Genomic DNA, 15,706 nt, shown 5'->3' with positions numbered 1-15,706 from the left:
TTTGGAAGTCAAGAGTTCCAGCATTCAAGTCCCAGTAAAGTCAGTTATTTTTATACGGATTTGAATACTAGATTGTGGATACTGGTGTTCTTTAGTGGTTGGGTTTCAATTAACCACACATCTCAGTAATGGTCGAACTGAGACTGTACAAGATTGCACTTCATTCACACTCATACATATCTTCATTCATCCTCTGATGTAATACCTGAACGGTAATTCCCGGAGGCTAAACAGGAGAAAGAAAAGTAAAAAAATCATGTATGAAATGCGGTGGATGTTGCTGAGGAAATTTTTTGTTTGAATTGCATAAAATAAAATTTTCTGTGTATAATAACATGTAGAAAGGTCATTGACATGAAGATTTTTAGGCCTTTGTAAACCAATATTAACATAGCAAAGAGAATCGGCTATCATCTGCATAATGGAAACATTGTATTTTATCTACTATAAATGTATAGCAGAGCTAACCTTTACACTCAAACTGTACGAATCATCCTTAAATATTTGACATCTATTAAATAAGAAAACCTTTTATTAACTTATATTTTAATATTATAAGGATTGTAAAATTATTTACCTTTTTCTGCACACTCTGTAATACTTGTAGTTGTTGACGTTCAGAAGAATATTATTCACATCAAAGCACATATAGCCCTTATTTAATGCGATTAGTCTATCTTCGTAAGTCTTTATAACTAGTTAAATAAAATTCCCGAGGATATGTTGTCTCCATTTGAATAATAATTAATATTAAATAAATATTAAAATAATGTTGCATTTAATTAACTATAAAATAAATTTGTGTTAAAAATAAAATTTATTATATTTTATAATTAACTTTATTAGTATACAGTCAGTGAATTTCACTGTAGTATATTATAATGTGAAACATTTAATGAAATTTTATATTACAAAATTTAAACACTGAAATATTAATGTTTTATAAAATTGTAATATTCAATTTTGAAACACTATTTAATGACTACCAAAGCTATTTGTTATTCAATCGAACGTAAAGTAAAATCACAGATATCTGTTTGAAACAGCGAGATCAGGTTAATTAATTTCGAGAGATATGAATATTTAATATATATACACATATCTGTCATCAGTAAATAATGTATTAAATGATATTAATTTGCAACTGATTAGAGTAATCAAACATTCATACATATTCACATCCTCATAAATACATACACACAAAATACCCTTTAATTATTATTTTGTTATTTTTAAATATGACTATAATTAATCATTTAACCTGCAAATTATATTATTATTACTTGGTTATTTTTATGTTTTTCGCTAAATATTAATCATTTTCAAGTTCATTTATTTCTTTAAAGAGTCATTAATTAATTTCTTTTATTTATTTAAATATCATTTTATTTACATTTTAGATAATTAAGTAAATACTTACTTGGGAATAAAATTATTTAATAAATTTATAAAAAAAATATGTGCTTGTGATTTACGGTACTATTATTATTTTTTGTAGCTTTAATATCAAATCTTAATCCTTTTGGTTGAAGTCTTTTAAACTTATGAAAAAGAATAGTTTAAAAAAATTTGTAAAGTAATTAAAAAATTTTTTTTTTTAATTTGATTAAATTAATTTGTATAAAAAATGATTATATTGCATTTAATATGCACTGCTAACATTGCTATTATTGTAATTATGAAATAATAGCGAGTTGAAATTATTTAATCATCCATTCAATTAAATAAAAAATAGCATCAGTATAGCTTGCAAATTGATCGTATTTTATGAATAACGATTTTGTTTATTGCAACAATTTTTTTTTTATTCAGAAGTGTATAATGATTAAGGCATAACATAACTGTATCACTGTTTATAAGGTTACCTAACTTTAGTGTAATGAAAACAGAACCAGTGTTGCTCAGTTGTCTAGATAGACATTATTTTTAATACATTATATAGTGTTTCGTTACAGTTTTTCTTTACATCTGCTGTTTCTTATAAACCTCTTTGTAGTAGTAAGATTATTTTATTATTATAAAGCTCTGCATAGAAGAAATCAATAAAGATCTGAATGGTTGAAATCGAGACATTAAAATATATGCTTCTGATAAAGTTTTCAATAGAAATTTAAAAAAAAGAGTTATATGATTATGAGGATTTAACAATGAATGAAATGATACTTGGTAAAATACAAAAATATTTAGAAAAAGAAAAGTTAGAATATTTAAAGAAAAGAGATGTTGAATGTCACTTATACACTAAAATTACAAGAACTAGTAAAGAAAGGTGCAAATGAATTTATTTTGTAGTATGCAGTGAACATTTGGCAGCGAAATAATTTGCAATAAGAAAACCAGCTCTTGTGAGATGCTCATATGTGCTAAGAGTGTGTACAGCATTATTGCTGTAATAGTGAATTATATATTTCATTGGAAATATCTCAACAAATATTTGTTAAAAGTGCTGAAATAAGTTGTAGGGCATGAAATTAACATGTACTGTATGAAAAAATTTGAGGTACTCTTTGGTTCCGTATGGGAAATACTGGTCTTGTAAACAAACTAAAGGATATATATATATACCCTTTAGTATTTATCCTGTGATAAAGTGTTTATATTTATTGCCTAACATATATAAGAGCACTAAATATCAGTCAAGATAAAACTAGTTAAATTTATTCTGTTGATTGTGAAAATGGATTGTTTTTAGAGTACATATTTCAAATGCCTTCTATACAGGGACTCTTGTCTGAAACTAAATCTTATAATGATTCAGATTTCAGAGGAGTTACTTGTGTTGGGTCAACCAGTGATAAATCAGAAGTACGAAGCAAGCGCAAAAAATGAAAAATAAGCTTGATAACTATTACCATGATTGTAACTTGCAAAATTTAATAACTATTGAGTATATTGATAACGATGACTTCAGTAGTCCAAACAATGGTAATAATGCAAATAATATTTTAGTTTGTAGTGAGGATAATGACATCCCTCTTTCTACTGGTGATAATGCAAATAAGTTTAGTGGAGAACGCGAATCAAACTGGGTTGAAGTTAATAATAAATAAAAGAGGAAAAGAAATAAGTCTAAATTTAATTTAAAAAACTGATTCTACTAAAGCCAGCAAATGTATAGTCAATTATAATAGTAACGGTAGCAAAAAACATGAGAAAGAAACTTATCAGAATTGGTACATCCATGGCTAGTCTCAGTCTGGTAGGTGGTTCAAAACATCAAGAAGATAAGCGTTGTTTGCATCAAGATTTACTGCTAGGTTGCTGTAGATGAAGTATCTTTATCATCTTCCATTGACACATTTAAGTATACGAAGTTAAAAACTCAGTAAGTACAGTTTTTTTCATATCGAGGTTAATGTTGCTCAGTTTGAGAAAATCAGTGATTCTTGTATCTGGCATAAGGGCATATTCATAGCTCTTTTACTTGGTATGCTTAAAATCCTCACAGAGCTGCTGGAAAATGTAATTGATAATGAAAGACCAGCGGAGGATGGTGGTTCAGGAGACAATCAGTGATGGGCTCTCAGAACTTTGTCATATTTTATCAGAATGTCAATCCTTGGCTTATGGACAAAACAAGATGAACTTTGTACCTCTGTGATTCGTCCAAATTTATTATGATTGCTTTGACTAAAACCTGACTTGGGATAGAGGCTATCACTGATTTCTTCCCTGGCCAGTAAATAGTATCCAAAGCTGATTGAGAATACAATGACGCCTTTGAGTGAAGTGGTGGTTCTTTAACTTCAGTAAGGAGTGATAGCAAGTTGTCAAGAAAATCTGATCTTGAATTTGTTCCTGAAGTTGTTCAGGCTGAAATAGGTAGACAAGGCTAAAAGAATCTTTTAGTGAATAACCATTACTTTTCACCTTTGGTTCGCCCAGTGACCATGGAAAATTATTTTGAGCAACCGGTAGTGCATCTGGATTTTATTAAATATATCTTGATATTAGATTTTAATTCACCAGATGTTTCTTGGAAAATTCATACTGTATCACCAAATGCATAGTTTTATGCTAAATGTAAAATTAGAAAAATGCTTAATTTTATTGATAATGTTTACTTGGAAATTCATACCATTGATAACAGATCTTTAAATTTTTCACATCTGAATGTATTGCTGTCGAATACTCAGTTGACATCAAGTTTTTTGTTGGATCTAGTAAGGTCAGATTATCAGAAACCACTGTTTAAAATTAATTTAAAAGATTTTAAATATGTAAAACATATAATACGACAAACTCTTACAACTATAAAAAGACTAACTTCTTAAAACTTTTTTTGAAGATGTCCATGATACCAGCCTGAGTAATGTTCACCTTGCCTAAACGCTAGATACTGTGGTATTAAGTTTTGAAAAAGTGATCAAGGACTCTATTCGTAAGAATATCCCGCTGCATAAGAATTAATTCTTATGAGGACATGGCTTAATTCTAAATCTGCAAGTTGCCCTATGGTGTTCCACTCTTCATCGCCAAAGCCATCAGTCCAATCATTTCTTCCATTTTCACTTCCCTTTTAAATTGGGGCCTTTCATCTGGTCACTTTCCTGTATCCTGGAAAACAGCAATAGTTACTCAGATCCACAAATACGGTCCTCCTTTAAAAAAAAAACTTCCATCCTATTTCTATGATTGACACCTCTAAAATTATGGAACGAATCATTCAAACCTATGTCTACCATAAAACTTCTCATCTAATTTCTGAATACCAATGTGGCTTTATGGAAAACCACTCCTTTGCATCTAATTTATTGCCATTTCTTTCAAGGCTCAGACATACTGTTGATAAAAGAAGCCAAATGGATGATGTATACTTCAATCTCCAAAAGGTGTTTGTTTGATAACACACCGCATTACCTCCTTGGAAAATTAAAAACTATAATCTTGGCCTAATGATCTGTTGGTCATAGTCTTGATGAATGGTCTACTGGTTATCATGTTATCTTAGAAATTGGTATGTTTAGTTTGTTTTACTGGACCAGTGTCAGAAAATAACTTTTCTGCTAAATCTGGAGTAGCTCAGGACCCTATCCTGGGACCATCATTGTTTAATTTGTTCATCTTTTGCAAGTTTTCAATATTAACTTTGAGTTATTTGCCAATGATCTCAAAATCTACCATCTAGTCATCAACAAGTCTGATCCAACAAATGATTATCTGCTCCTTCATAAAAACATCTCAACATTCGTGGTGGTCCCCATGTAATTGTATGCCTCTTAATTTAAGCAGAACCATAAACATTTGTTTCTCTCAGAAAACTCATATGTCGGTACATCCCTACATCATTGGCAGTTATTTAATAAAAAGAGAGAAATGTGTAAAGGACTTAGTTGTCTTGTTGGATGATGAATTGTTGTCTAGCCATGTGGAGGCGGCGATCATAAGTAAAACGAAACACAATCTGGGTCTAATTGAATGAATGAATCGGCAAACCATTTGTGAATCTCCAATCATTTCTCACTCTATACAAATCACTAGTCTAATGTCATGTGGAATACAGGAATACACTGCTCCAGCCTGGAATAGAGATTAAACATATACAAGTAATGATACGGAAAGTGTTCAAACAAGTTTCTTGTGTTGGTTGAGTTAGTTTCCCAGTTTTTAACATTTAAGAACAAATGAGATTTATTCTAGTCTTAGGATTCCTAAACTTTCTGCAAGAATGTTGTTTAACCTGGTTGAACTACATATTCATGGTTTCAGCCTTCAAAACAGTATTGTATCACTTCAAGTTTCTAGAAGAGTATATAAGAAATTTCTCTCCGTTTCGTACTTCTTGCTACAGCTGTCTGGCGAACTTTGAGAGATGTAAGACAATAGTGACTAAATTTTGGAAAGTAATTGATTTTTTCAAGCTGATAGAATTTAAATTTAGGATTTTTTTTCAATTTAGCTGATAGGAATTTAAATCTAAACTCGGGATCTCCTGTAAAAAAATAAAAATAACAAAATACGAATATTGAGAATTATAAAATTCTAAATTCTGTAATCTATAGTATTTCAGTGCAGTCTGCTTTTTAGTAGTACATGGAATGTAATACTAAAGTATTACTGAGTGCGTGCACATGCTCAGATCATCAGTCTTGACAATAAGTTGACTTGTAGACACATATTCAATATAATACTACCATTTACTCATTATGGGGCTTATAATAATTCAGAATTTCATAATTTTTATTATTCAGTGAGTAATTATTCATTAAAAAAATACAAATAATCAATAAAATAATTTTTTAAATAATCAATAGTTAGAATTATTTTGAGCAATGTATACTCTGTTAATACAGAAATATTATTAATAAAATATATTTATCTCAATAAATGCTTACACCAGTACACTACTATTTTTTTAATGATCTTAAATCTGATATGAAAGTTAAAAGAATTAATAAAATTTGGGAGAGAGAGAGAGAGAGGGTACCTTGCTTCTTATGTCATATTATGACAAAACACATAAACTGACACGTATTCTTAGATGAACCAACTCATGTGCCAGTTACATTAAACATAAAGACTCATCACACACCAAACCACTTTCCAACATAAAACAACATACTAACATTCACCAGTACACACTGCAGATCCAAAGCACCCAAAAGTGTACTTAGCTGGAGGAAGAGAACATAACCCTATACTATAATATTATTATTAGAATTAATAACTAGAAATAAAAGTAACTCAATTCAAAAATTTTATTAAAATAAAAATGTTATTAAAAAATGTATACATTTGCAACCTTTAAAATTGATAAACATAGCATATATTTCTTTAATAATCTGCTGGTTACTTTTTTACCTTCAAATAAATAACAAAATTTAACAAAAAATAATAAATAAAAATAAAATTAGCAATAAAAGTAATTTAATCAAAAACTGTAGTAGTTCCATGCCCCTTTTCTCTTTTTGCTGACCCTTCCAGTCTAGTTGTCAAGATTCCACTTCCTCTAATCACAGGTCTTAACCAGTTTCCTTTTTTTGTACTTCTTGTATACGTGCGTTTTGTTCTTTAATTCTGCTCATTACTTCCTCATTCCTCATTCTATCTGACCAATTTACTTTCTCCATCTTTCTTCACATTCACATCTCAAAAGCATCAATCCAGTTCCTTTTCCTCTTCAGTATCCATGCTTTACTTCCTCAAGGTTAATAATAAAACTTCCATACCACAATATACTGCAGACATAACATTTCGCCAACCTCTTCCTTAACCCTAAGTCTAGACTTTTATTACACAGTGATTTCCTCTTCTTAATGAAGGCTTCCTTTGCCATCGCTATCCTTCCTTTTATTTCCATAATCTTCTTCCAGTCCTCTGTCAGCATAGTGCTCAAATACCTGTAATTTTTTACATTTTCTATCCTTCCTTCATATGTACTTACTACTAAATGCTCTTTGTTGTTTACTTCCATTACTTTAGTTTTCCTATAATTATTTAAATTACATACTCTTTCTTTTTCTCTCAAGGGTTATTAACAATGTTTGAAGCACATGTGTACCATCAGTTAGAGTTACTATACCATCAGCAAACCTTATGCTACTTATTTTTTATCCTCCTACACTTATTCCTTCTTCTCTTTCTTCTAACATATTCCTTAATGTATCCTCCTACATATCCTCAATGTAAATGTTGAACAATGTGAGTAAGAGTTGCATCCTTGCTGACTGCGTGGGCCTAGACATCAGTCATATTCCTTCTTACTTTCATTGCTCCTGTTTTTCTGCAAGATGCATAATTTCATAATCTAGTTAATGAAATGTATTATTATTTTAAATTAATTAAAAACAACTTGAAAATTATCAATCCAATTCATTCACAATGCATGATACTAATTTCCTTGGTTAAAAATTGTTACCCATTCAAACAATCATGTTTTGTAAATTATAATAAATTCCAGAAAAAATTTAGACATTCAGTTAGCAAACTGAAGAATTCAATATTGGCTCAGATCATTCATATTGCACTTCTAGCTGAATTACTAACTACTTTCACTTATCAACTTACTATTTATTACTTTTAAATAGTCATTTACTAGACAATTGATTTTAATACAATTAGGTCGTGTTGTTAAAAATACTAACAGGAAATTTACAACCAGTGAGATTTCAATCAATTTATTTTGATATACTCTGACTTTATATGAGCCCAACTTAAATTACAAAATTGTTGCTTCCCTTATTGTCACAACCATTATATTACTAGAAATCAGTTTCCAACATGTATGTTGGTTATTAGTTAAGAATATCATTCATTATTATTATTATTATAAATTAATAGTTAATATATACACTGTTAATAGTTTTTTAAAAAAAAAAATTGAGAAAATTTATTTAATCAAGTATTACGATTGGTTTTATAATTTTAACAGATACAAGTTACCAATCTAAATTATTTTATGTATTACTTTATTTCTTTAAAAAATATCATGGATAGTATTTGTTTCATATTTAATTTAAGTTTTGTAAATGTATAATACTACACACTATAATATCTTCTACACTATTCAATATCCACACCTTTCATAGAATCAGTTCATGCTAGGTTTCTTTAATGTTTTTTTATGCAATCTTTTCTTATTTTTATTGAATTGGAGGTCTCAGAAATACTAAAATGAATTATTTTGTAACATGTAGTAAACATAGATAATGAAAAAACTTTTAGTGAGAAGACCATCTCTCATGGGCTTGCTCATCTTTCTAAGTGCGTAAATGCATACATCCGATAGTTAGACACTGACGTGCACAAGTGGTTAGCTGTCATGTGTGGAAATGAAGTCAATTTTTGATGAACAACAAGTGGCTTTGAAGCTTTGCGTCCATCTGCAGAAATCTACCACAAAAGCATACGAAATGTTTCAGCAGACATGCTAGAGAAATGTTCTTTCAAAATCGACCGTATATTGGTTTGGAGGTGTTTCATTCACAAAATAGGGTGATCTGGGCACTCAGCCACCACAATGAATGAGATCATGATAAACCTTCCAGCTTTACTCCATGCATCTTTTCTTTTGTCTTGCCTGAATTGGAGTTGAGGAGCGAGAAACAGAAAGTGAAAGTGATACAGAAGGGTATGTCAAAAGTAGGTTCTGCTTGTTTTCCAGGACTGGAAGGACATATTAAGCCTCAAAGTGCATTTGGTTCACTGGAGATTACTTTGAAAAAGAGTATATCAAGTTGGATCTGCCTGCTCAATGTATTTGGGGGAATTATAGATCTATTCTCACTCTTTTTTGACTCAACCTGTTAACATATTTTGGAGAATAGAAAAGAATGAATAAATGTAAAAAACAGTCAGATGACTGGTGAAAAGAAATATTGTGTTTATAAGATAAAATTCTATTTAGTTTAAACCCTTAGCAATCCAGATTTTGTTTGGTCAATTACTATCATTAGTCACGTTAAAAATGTCTTATTTTTGCTGTGTCCAACCACCACATTTTAATAAAACTAATTATTAGGCATGACTTCAGCCTAATAATAATTGATATTTTATCTTTACTTTTTTCAATTTTCAACATGTTAGTCAGTCAGATGTTACAGATATAGTAAAATCATCAGATTGCAATGGGTGCAGTTTACTTTTTACTTTCTTGTAGGAAGTAAAGGAAGTATTGTGATGGCGAAAAATCTCAGTTTTCAGATTTCAATGGAAATATCCATTTTGACCATTCCTGAATCCATTTTGACCAATTTTGGCATGATGTCTGTACGCATGTGTGTACTATGTATTTTGCATAACTCAAAAATGATTAGCCATAGGATGTTGAAATTTTGGACTTAGGACTGTTGTAACATCTAGTTGTGCTCCTCCTCTTTTGATTGCAATCAACTTAAAAAATGTCCAAAAAATCCAAAAAATTTAGATTTTGGACTTTTTCTTAACTGTAAGCCCTCATTAAGAGATTTTCAATGATATATCATAAATGGTACTTATTTTCATTGGTTCCTGAGTTATAACCAAATAAAATTTTAATTAATGAAATATTTTGATCCTACAAAGGGAAAGCACATCGGTTTGAATTCGACTTCATTTACTTTTTAACTTTTTTTTTTAATTTAAATATATTGATTTATTATTAATTATTAACCTGTAATTGTAAAAAAAATGTTTACAATAAATAATAATCCAATAATAACAATAAAAAAAAAAAAAATATGAAAAATTCAGAAGTTATTAGTGAAATAAAATTCTTTGTACTTTTAAAAATGTATATATGTAATTTAATATGTGTACAAGGAAGTTATGTGGTATCCCAACAGATTATTTGTTTAGTACTTGTTTCATCTTTTTTTTAAGAAGAAAAGAATTGATAGATTATACATACAGTTTCTTATGTATGACAGTTATCAGATTCTAAATTGTATAAAAAAAGAGAGAATATTAATCTGTTACAAACATCATGTTGTTTTAAATAAATAGAATAAGGAATATATATATATATATATATATATATATATATACATTCTATCTTTTTTTATGAGGATGCCATGCATTTGAATTGACTGAATCGATTAGGTATCAGGATACTTTAAATGCATACATTATTATTATTATTTAATTTTTTGTACAAAACCTCAGATCCCAAAACTTTTTGTTATCATAAAATATTGTCTTTTTTAATTTTAAGTTGGTACAATATTATGAAATATGCACCAGATTGAATTGGATTTTTCATGATTATTCATTAGTAATTTACATAAACGTGTATTTACATAAAAGTATAACCTGTTGTACCCAAATGGAACATTTAACTCTTCATCTCTCATCCAAACAAATGTGACTTAGTGGTAGTATTGAAGGTTTTTTTCTCAAAATTTTAAGGAAAGTCTAAATTTATTATTTATATAATAAATTATTAGATATTTCTGTATTTTAAACTTCACATTTTGTTGATTTCAATATTTTTAAATATACAGTACTTTTAAATTATCTGGACTGTATCCAGTCCTAACTAGCCCAGATGAGCAGGATTATATTACATGTATTTCTTCTTTTTTCTCTTTTAATTAAAGCAAATAACTGTAAATCTTAAAGTAAGTATTATTAAGTACTTGAAAGTAATTATTTTTTAATAATTATTAGTAACATTATTTGTTATTATATTGTTTTAACATTTATTATTAATTACATCAGATGTCATGTGTATTAAATGTACTTATTTAATACTTAAATCATTGTTTTTGTATGATTACTAACTTGATAAATGATGATTGATTAGTATAATTATAATAATAAAATTTTATAATTTGCAAAGTGACAAATATTTGATTTATTTTTTTTTTGTTTATGTATTTATTTAGAATAGAATTTTTTTTTTTTTTAATATTTTAACAAAATAATTTAAGAATGTAACATATTAAGTTATTCGTAATAGTACTAATATAGTGTATATGAATTCTATGATAAATTTCCTACAAGTCATTTTCTTTAATATTACTTCATCTAAGTTTCAAGTAAGATATATAATATATATATATATATATATATATATATATATACACATAAACTCCACGGGTAGTATTAAACATGAATTATTTTTAATTATTAATTCATGATTTATAATTTTAATATTTAATTATTATTATCACTTTTATTACCATTTTTAAATAATCTAATGATTTTATAAATTTATGTACACCAACAGGTAAGTGTAAAAAATTACATTTAATTCAGTGTAGAAGTACTTATTATTAACTATAAAATGACTGGAATTTTTAAATGTTTATTTTTTACAATTAAATTTTTTAAATGCTTTTTCTATTATGCATTGTGGATTAATTAAGTATTCAGTAGTTATTAGTATAACAGTTTTATATATATATATATATATATAAACATACAATTTATAAAAATGCACTCGTATTTCATCTGGTGTTGATATATAGTACCATATTTTCTTATGGACCATGGTTCTGAAATATGTGGACATCTTAGGGAGTAGTAGCTTGGAAATAAATCTATGATGTTAACAATAAACATTAATGACTAAAGGTATATTTTGTAAAATGATTATTATTGTAAATCATGAAAATTACTTCATTTGAGTACAGTCACTCTTTGGATATGTAACTATGTTGTTAGTGTTTAATTGGGGATGAAATTATATTTGGACTGTAACAAAATATTACCTCATATATTTCTGTTATTATAAATGATAAACAACCCTAAAACTGATCTGACCTATCCAGTAGAAGTATCTGCTGATATTAAAAGCCTCTTGGCAGTACTGGAAAAGTAGCCAGTTTTTTCTTCATGAGAAACAAGTTACCAGCTAGTGATCAATACAGTTACAGATTAAACTATACTACCGAATTAAAATATCTACAACACCTTTTGATTATATGATCATCTGCAGTAATCAGTATGGTGGTAACCTCACCACAGAGAAATGCAGTGTTTAGAGAATTTCCATGTATTTGTATTTTAGTAGGGATTTTATTTCAATTTAGTCCGTTTCTGGGTCTAAATTGCAGAAGTGGAAAGCACTTCTATTCACGAAATGGGAAACATTCCTTCAATACACAGCTAGTCCCACTACCTTTCTTTTTCCTGTTTAGCCTCCGGTAATTACCTTTCAGATAATACTTCAGAGGATGAATGAGGATATTTGAGTGTAAATGAAGTGTAGTCTTGTACAGTTTCAGTTCAACCATTCCTAAGATGTGTGGTTAATTGAAACCCAACCACCAAAGAATACTGGTTTCCACGATCTAGTATTCAAATCCATGTTAAAATAACTGACCTGAACCCTAGAACTTGAACGCTGGAACTCTTGACTTCCAAATCAGCTGATTTGGGAAGATGCATTCACCACTAGACCAACAGCCCCACTATCTGATTACAACAAGACTGTACTATCTTTACAGATTCCCAAGATTAACATGAAAGACATAATAGGGTCATACCCACATTCACAGACTGAAAGCTGGGAAGTAGGGATCAAAGAAATCAGGTGGAAGATGAGGGAGACAATCTGCACTTGAGTAACCACAGTAATAGAAAACAAACAATCCCAGTAAAGGAAAGCTTGAGTCCCTCTACAGGCAGAAAATACCAATCTCATTCACAAGCCTTCAAAGATATAGATATTTTTACTTGGGTGGGAGCTAGCATCTTTCTAATCAAAAACCTTTCACTGACCAGTGTAAATATATGTTTAAAAATTATTTTTCCTTCAAGAATTCAAGAGCCTTCCAAAAACAAGTCCATAAAGGAACAATCTCACCTACTTCTGGAAGCTGTGTAGCATGAGGAAGTATACAACTAAACTATTCACCCTGACCCACTGAAGGTTGACTTTCCTTATCATGCTGTTTTTTCCCCCCTATCTAGTGCTAGTCGTTTCATTTTAGTATACCCCCTACATCCCTAACAATTTGTTTTACGTATTCCAAACTTGGTCTGCCTACACAATTTTTTCCTTGTACCTGGCCCTACAATATTAAATCGACTATTCCAGGATGCCTTAATACGTGGCCTATAAGTCTGTCTCTTCTTTTAACTATATTTTTCCAAATGCTTCTTTCTTCATTTATTTACCGCAACACCTCTTCATTTGTCACTTTATCTACCCATTTGATTTTTAACATTCTCCTATAGTACCATATTTCAAGAGCTTCTAATCTTTTCTTCTCAGATACTTCGATCGTCCAAGTTTCACATCCATATAAAGCGATGCTCCAAACATATACTTTCAAAAATCTTTTCCTGACATTTAAATTAATTTTTGATGTAAACAAATTGTATTTCTGACTGAAGACTCGCCTGTGCTATTCGGCATTTTATATCTCTCCTGCTTCATCCATCTTTAGTAATTCCACTTCCCAAATAACAAAATTCTTCTACCTCCATAATCTTATCCCCTCCTATTTTCACATTCAGTGGTCCATCTTTGTTATTTCTACTACATTTCATTACTTTCATTTTGTTCTTGTTTATTTTCATGCGATAGTTCTTGCGTAGGACTTCATCCATGCCATTCATTGTTTCTTCTAAATCCTTTTTACTCTCAGCTAGAATTACTATATCGTCAGCAAATCGTAGCATCTTTCATTTTCATCTATTCATCACCTTGTACTGTTACTCCGAATCTAAATTGTTCTTTAACATCATTAACTGCTAGTTCCATGTAAAGATTAAAAAGTAATGGGAATAGGGAACATCCTTGTCGGACTCCCTTTCTTATTATGGCTTCTTTCTTATGTTCTTCAATTAATACTGTTGCTGTTTGCTTCCTGTAAATGTTAGCAACTGTTCTTCTATCTCTGTATTTGAACCCTAATTTTTTTCATGCTGTTTATTTATTATAATTTTTTTTTTAGGGTTATTGAATAAATAAATGTCAAATATTGTATTTCATACCATAAATAACTTTATAAAATCATTTTCATACAGTTTTTTAAAATTTAAATATTAGATTTATATAGTTACAAAAATGTTGCTGTAGAATTAACAAAAAATTTATTGTAACTTATAAAATTTCAATAACAATAGAACCAAACAACTATACACATACAACTTTTTTTTTTGAGAGGTTAAGGGGTGGGTTAATTAATTAATTAAGTTTAAAAAAACTGGAGTTATTCACGTAAAAGCTTGGTCAACTGCTGCATAATAACCCAGTTTCACAAGTAAGTAAACCAAAAAAACATTACTATGTTACCTTTATATATGTATATATATATTTATGTATATATTTATTATGATTCTAAGAGTTCAAGCACAATTTAATAGGGGTATATTTTTGCTCACTCGGTCTATCCCAGTCTCACCTGACTATCCTGTGACCTTGGAACTAACATGTTGCTTGGTTACTTTGATTTATAGAGGCACAATTAATAGAAGTTTTTTGTATTAAGCATTAATCAACCAGATTCATGAACAAATATCTGTTATTACATACCTTTAAAAAAAATTTCACTTTTAGAATTAGTTTTGTAGTTATTGTAATACTGTAACTGTCCTAACAAGTTATCGAATCAGAGTTAGAGTTTAACGGTTATTCTGTTATTAACAGCACTATTAATTATGTTCTAATAATTTCACAAGTAACACTGGGGTAGGGAGATTGAAATCAGAGTAAAATAATTTTCAGTAGCTGTACTTGAACCAGGGTCTGTAAAGACGTTATGCCAAACGTTTATGAAATAATATTACTAAAATGAAGTCAGTTATTTGTCACTTTGCTTGTTCCTCAATTAAAATAATTCTTTTACTGTTGTGGAAAAATGTTCATAATTTGGAAATGGAGATAGAAAAAATATTTTGTTGAGACTCTCTACAGAAAAATTCATATCATTAATAATTAATATTATATTCATTAAGTAATATTAGAACCCAAATAATTATTTTAATATTAAATGTTACATAAATATATAAAATATATAATATTACATAAATATAGTATTTTATATTACATAAATATATCAGATTAATTTACTTATAAGATCACTTTATTTATTGTTGTTGATATTATTATGATTTGTTATTTATGATTGCAGTACTAATAACTATAGAATTATGAATTAATAATTTAGATTAGCAACATAGATAGGTAAAAATATAATTATTGTTTTATTGCGGCATATAGAATTTTTATGATTTTTCTTTTTTCTTTAATGATGTTTATTATTTCATTTCTTTTTCAAGGCGTATGATAGACCAAATAAGGTACATTATGTTTTCATTTCTAATATTAAAAAAA

General features: G+C 28.7%; 1 protein-coding gene across 4 annotated transcripts in view; it reads left to right on the top strand.

Moving 5' to 3' along the window:
- LOC142329769 (synaptic vesicle glycoprotein 2B-like) overlaps nucleotides 1–15,706 on the top strand; it is a 218,742-nt gene that overhangs the window by 154,496 nt on the left and 48,540 nt on the right. The window contains exon 1 of one of the 4 annotated variants that reach the window (XM_075374548.1): nucleotides 11,380–11,456. The exons of the other annotated variants lie outside the window; for them this stretch is intronic. The gene's annotated coding sequence lies outside the window, so the exon portion shown is untranslated. Of the gene's footprint in view, nucleotides 1–11,379; nucleotides 11,457–15,706 lie in introns of those variants that run through there. 4 annotated transcript variants of the gene reach the window in all.

This window comes from Lycorma delicatula, chromosome 9 (genome assembly GCF_047948215.1).
Source record: "Lycorma delicatula isolate Av1 chromosome 9, ASM4794821v1, whole genome shotgun sequence".
In the NCBI taxonomy this organism is placed as follows: Eukaryota; Metazoa; Arthropoda; class Insecta; order Hemiptera; family Fulgoridae; genus Lycorma; species Lycorma delicatula.
This window is presented reverse-complemented; position numbering and strand designations above follow the sequence as displayed.